This window comes from Triticum dicoccoides, chromosome 7B (assembly GCF_002162155.2).
Source record: "Triticum dicoccoides isolate Atlit2015 ecotype Zavitan chromosome 7B, WEW_v2.0, whole genome shotgun sequence".
In the NCBI taxonomy this organism is placed as follows: Eukaryota; Viridiplantae; Streptophyta; class Magnoliopsida; order Poales; family Poaceae; genus Triticum; species Triticum dicoccoides.
In genome coordinates, this window is record NC_041393.1 from 710,040,031 (window position 1) to 710,046,756 (window position 6,726).

Genomic DNA, 6,726 nt, shown 5'->3' on the forward strand with positions numbered 1-6,726 from the left:
CAGCCCACCCGGGGCTGGCCCCCTCCCACACTTGGCCCATGCTGCCCTCCGGGGATGCTGGCCCCACTTGGTGGACCCCCGGGACCCTCCCGGTGGTCCCGGTACGTTACCGATAAAACCCGAAACTTTTCCGGTGACCAAAACAGGACTTCCCATATATAAATCTTTACCTCCGGACCATTCTGGAACTCCTCCTGACGTCCGGGATCTCATCCAGGACTCCGAACAACATTCGGTAACCACATACAAACTTCCTTTATAACCCTTGCGTCATCGAACCTTAAGTGTGTAGACCCTATGGGTTCGGGAACCATGCAGACATGACCGAGACGTTCTCCGGTCAATAACCAACAGCGGGATCTAGATACCCATGTTGGATCCCACATGTTCCACGATCATCTCATCGGATGAACCATGATGTCAAGGACTCAATCAATCCCGTATACAATTCCCTTTGTCTATCGGTATTGTACTTGCCCGAGATTCGATCGTCGGTATGCCGATACCTTGTTCAATCTCGTTTTTTTGACTGGATCTTGTTCAATCTCGTTACCGGCAAGTCTCTTTACTCGTTCCGTAACACATCATCCCGTGATCAACCCCTTGGTCACATTTTGCACATTATGATGATGTCCTACCGAGTGGGCCCAGAGATACCTCTCCATTAACCAGAGTGACAAATCCCAGTCTCGATTCGTGCCAACCCAACCGACACTTTTGGAGATACCAGTAGTGCACCTTTATAGCCACCCAGTTACGTTGTGACGTTTGGTGCACCCAAAGCATTCCTACGGTATCCGGGAGTTGCACAATCTCATGGTCTAAGGAAATGATACTTGACATTAGAAAAGCTTTAGCATACTAACTACGATCTTTGTGCTAGGCTTAGGATTGGGTCTTGTCCATCACATCATTCTCCTAATGATGTGATCCCATTACCAACGACATCCAATGTCCATGGTCAGGAAACCATAACCATCTATTGATCAACGAGCTAGTCAATCAGAGGCTTACTAGGGACATGGTGTTGTCTATGTACCCACACATGTATCTGAGTTTCCTATCAATATAATTATAGCATGGATAATAAACGATTATCATGAACAAGGAAATATAATAATAATAACTAATTTATTATTGCCTCTAGGGCATATTTCCAACAGTCTCCCACTTGCACTAGAGTCAATAATCTAGTTCACATCGCCATGTGATTAACACTAATAGGTCACATCGCCATGTGACCAACAGCCAAAGAGTTTACTAGTGTCACTAAACTAGTTCACATCACCATGTGATTAAGACTCAATGAGTTCTGGGGTTTGATCATGTTTTGCTTGTGAGAGAGGTTTTAGTCAATGGGTCTGCAGTATCCAGATCCGTATGTACTTCGCAATTCTCTATGTCATATTGTAAATGCTGCTTCCATGCTCCACTTGGAGCTATTCCAAATGGTTGCTCTACTATACGTATCCGGTTTGCTACTCAGAGTCATTCGGATAGGTGTTAAAGCTTGCATCGACGTAACCCTTTACGCCGAACTCTTTATCACCTCCATAATCGAGAAACATGTCCTTATTTACTCCAAGGGCAATTTTGACCACCGTCCAATGATCCATTCCTGGATCATTCTTGTACCCCTTGACTGACTCATGGCAAGGCACACTTCCGGTGCGGTACACAGCACAACATACTATAGAGCCTATGTCTAAAGCATAGGGGATGACCTTCGTCCTTTCTCTCTCTTCTGCTGTGGTCGAGCTTTAACTCTTAACTTCATACCTTACAACTCAGGCAAGAACTCCTTCTTTGACTGATCCATCTTGAATACCTTCAAGATCATGTCAAGGTATGTGCTCATTTGAAAGTACCATTTATCGTTTTTGATCTGTCCTCATAGATCTTGATGCTCAATGTTCAAGCAGCTTATTCCAGGTTTTCTATTGAAAAACACTGTTCAAATAACCCTATATGCTTTCTAGAAATTCTACATCATTTCTGATCAACAATATGTGAACAACATATACTCATCAGAAATTCTATAGTGCTCCCACTCACTTCTTTGGAAATATAAGTTTCTCATAAACTTTGTACAAACCCAAAATCTTTGATCATCTCATCAAAGCATACATTCCAACTCCGAGATGCTTACTCCAGTCCTTAGAAGGATTCCTGGAGCTTTGCATACTTGTTAGCGTCTTTCAGGATTGTCAAAAACCTTCTGGTTGTATCACATACAACCTTTCCTCAAGAAAACTGTCAAGGAAACAATGTTTTGACATCCTATATGCAAGATTTCATAAATAATGCAGTAACTGCTAATCCAATTCCAACGGACTCTTAGCATCGCTACGAGTGAGAAAGCCTCACCGTAGTCAACTCCTTGAACTTGTCGGAAAATATCTTCAATGACAAGTCGAGCTTTCTTATTGGTGATACTTACCATCATTGTCTATCTTCCTTTTAAAATCCATCTTTACCCAATGGCCTTACGACCATCAAGTATTTCTTCCAAAGTCATGGATCCTCTCTCGGATGTTATGGCCTCGAGCCATTTGTCGGAATTCGGGCCCACCATCGCTTCTCCATAGCTCGTAGGTTCATTGTTGTCTAGCAACATGACCTCTAAGACAGGATTGCGTACCACTCTGAAGTAGTACACGTCCTTGTCGACCTACGAGGTCCGGTAGTGACTTGATCCGAAGCATCATGATCACTATCATCAGCTTCCACTTCAATTGGTGTAGGTGCCACATGAACAACTTCCTGTGCCCTGCTACACACTGGTTGAAGTGATGGTTCAATAACCTCATTAAGTCTCCACCATCCTCCCACTCAATTCTTTCGAGAGAAACTTTTCCTCGAGAATGGACCTGATTCCAGAAACAACCCCTTTTGCTTCCGGAACTGAGACTGGAGGTATACCCAACTGTTTTGGGTGTCCTATGAAGATGCATTTATCCGCTTTGGGTTCGAGCTTATCAGCCTGAAACTTTTTCACATAAGCGTCGAAGCCCCAAACTTTTAAGAAACGACAACTTAGGTTTCTCCAAACCATAGTTCAAACGGTGTCGTCTCAACGGAATTACGTGGTGCCCTATTAAAGTGAGTGCGGTTGTCTCTAATGCCTAACCCCTGAACGATAGTGGTAATTCGATAAGAGACATCATGGTACGCACCATATTCAATAGGGTGCAACTATGATGTTCTGACACACCATCATGCTATGTTGTTCCAGGCGGTATTAATTGTGAAACATTTTCCACAATGTCTTAATTGCGTGCCAAAGCTCGTAACTCAGATACTCATCTCTATGATCATATCATAGACATTTTATCCTCTTGTCACGATGATCTTCAACTTCACTCCGAAATTACTTGAACCATTCAATAATTCAGACTTGTGTTTCATCAAGTAAATATACTCAGTATCTACTTAAATCATCCGTGAAGTAAGAACATAACGATATTCACTGCATGCCTCAGCACTCATTGGACTGCACACATCAAAATGTGTTACTTACAACAAGTTGCTATCTTGTTCCATCTTACTGAAAACGAGGCTTTTCAGTCATCTTGCCCATGTGGTATGATTTGCATGTCTCAAGTGATTCAAAATCAAGTGATTCCAAACGATCCATCTGCATGGAGTTTCTTCATGCGTATACACCAATAGACATGGTTCGCATGTCTCAAACTTTTCAAAACGAGTGAGTCCAAAGATCCATCAACATGGAGCTTCTTCATGCATTTTATACCAATATGACTTACATGGCAGTGCCACAAGTAGGTGGTACTATCATTACTATCTTATATCTTTTGGCATGAACATGTGTATCACTACGATCGAGATTCAATAAACCATTCATTTTAGGTGCAACACCATTGAAGGTATTATTCAAATAAACAGAGTAACCATTATTCTCCTTAAATGAATAACCGTATTGCGATAGACACAATCCAATCATGTCTATGCTCAACGCAAACACCAAAAATTATTTAGGTTTAACATCAATCTCGATGGTAGAGAGAGCGTGCGATGCTTGATCACATCAATCTTGGAAACACTTCCAACACATATCGTCAGCTCACCTTTAGCTAGTCTCCGTTTATTCCGTAGCCTTTATTTCGAGTTACTAACACTTAGCAACCGAACCGGTATCTAATACCCTGGTGCTACTAGGAGTACTAGTAAAGTACACATTAACATAATGTATATCCAATATACTTCTATCGACCTTGCCAGCCTTCTCATCTACCAAGTATCTAGGGTAATTCTACTCCAGTGGCTGTTGCCCTTATTACAGAAGCACTTAGTCTCAGGTTTAGGTTCAACCTTGGGTTTCTTCACTGGAGCAGCAGCTGATTTGCCGTTTCATGAAGTATCCCTTCTTGCCCTTGCCCTTCTTGAAACTAGTGGTTTCACCAACCATCAACAATTGATGCTCCTTCTTGATTTCTACTTTTGCGGTGTCAAACATCGTGAATACCTCAAGGATCATCATATCTATCCCTGATATGTTATAGTTCATCACGAAGCTCTAGCACCTTGGTGGCAATGACTTTGGAGAAACATCACTATCTCATCTGGAAGATCAACTCCCACTCGATTCAAGTGATTGTTGCACTCAGACAATCTGAGCACAAGCTCAAGGATTGAGCTTTTCTCCCTTAGTTTGCAGGCTAAGAAAATCGTCGGAGGTCTTATACCTCTTGACGTGGGCACGAGCCTGAAATCCCAATTTCAGCCCTCGAGACATTTCATATGTTCCGCGATGTTTCGAAAACGTCTTTGGTGCCTCAACTCTAAACCGTTTAACTGAACTATCACGTAGTTATCAAAACGTGTATGTCCGATGTTCGCAACATCCATAGACGACGTTTGGGGTTCTGCACACTGAGCGGTGCATTAAGGACATAAGCTTTCTACTGATCGCATAATCGCTACTATCAACTTTCAACTATATTTTCTCTAGGAACATATCTAAAACAGTAGAACTAAAACGCGAGCTATGACATAATTTGCAAAGGGTTTTTGACTATGTTCAGGATAATTATATTCATCTAATGAACTCCCACTCAGGTAGACATCACTCTAGTCATCTAAGTGATTACATGATCCGAGTCAACTAGGCCGTGTCCGATCATCACGTGAGACGGACTAGTCATCATCGGTGAACATCTTCATGTTGATCGTATCCACCATACGACTCATGCTCGACCTTTCGGTCTCTTGTGTTCCAAGGCCATGTCTGTACATGCTAGGCTCGTCAAGTCAACCTAAGTGTTTCGCGTGTGTAAATCTGGCTTACACCCGTTGTATGTGAACGTAAGAATCTATCACACCCGATCATCACGTGGTGCTTCGAAACGACGAACTTTCGCAATGGTGCACAGTTAGGGGGAACACTTTCTTGAAATTTTAATGAGGGATCATCTTATTTCCTACCGTCGTTCTAAGTAAATAAGATGCATAAACATGATAAACATCACATGCAATCAAATAGTGACATGATATGGCCAATATCATTTTGCTCCTTTTGATCTCCATCTTCGGGGCTCCATGATCATCATCGTCACCGGCATGACACCATGATCTCCATCATCATGATCTCCATCATCGTGTCTTCATGAAGTTGTCTCGCCAACTATTACTTCTACTACTATGGCTACCGGTTAGCAATAAAGTAAAGTAATTGCATGGCGTTGTTTAATGACACGCAGGTCATACAATAAGTAAAGACAACTCCTATGGCTTCTGCCGGTTGTCATACTCATCACATGCAAGTCATGATTCCTATTACAAGAACATGATCAATCTCATACATCACATATCATTCATCACATTCTTCTTGGCCATTTCACATCATATAGCATACCCTGCAAAAACAAGTTAGACGTCCTCTAATTGTTGTTTGCATGTTTTACGTGGCTGCTATGGGTTTCTAGCAAGAACGTTTCTTACCTACGCAAAAACCACAACGTGATATGTCAATTAATATTTATCCTTCATAAGGACCCTTTTCATCGAATCCGATCCGACTAAAGTGGGAGAGACTGGCACCCGCTAGCCACCTTATGCAACAAGTGCATGTCAGTCGGTGGAACCTGTCTCACGTAAGTGTACGTGTAAGGTCGGTCCGGGCCGCTTCATCCCACAATGCCGCCGAATCAAGATTGGACTAGTAACGGTAAGCATATTGAACAAAATCAATGCCCACAACTACTTTGTGTTCTACTCGTGCAAAGAATCTACGCAATAGACCTAGCTCATGATGCCACTGTTGGGGAACGTAGCAGAAATTCAAAATTTTCCTACGTATCACCAAGATCTATCTATGGAGAAACCAGCAACAAGGGAAAGAAGAGTGCATCTACATACCCTTGTAGATCGCTAAGCAGAAGCGTTCAAGAGAACGGGGTTGAAGAAGTCGTACTCGTCGTGATCAAAATCACCGGAGATCCTAGTGCCGAATGGACGGCACCTCCGCGTTCAACGCACGTACAGCCCGGTGACGTCTCCCACGCCTTGATCCAGCAAGGAGAGATGGAGAGGTTGAGGAAGACTCCGTCGAGCAGCAGCACAACGGCGTGGTGGTGATGGAGGAGCATGGCAATCCTGCAGGGCTTCACCAAGCATCGCGGGAGAGGAGGAGGGAGAGAGGTAGGGCTGCGCCAGGGAGAGGTCAAACTCATGTGTTGGCAGCCCCAAAAACCCTCAAGTATATAT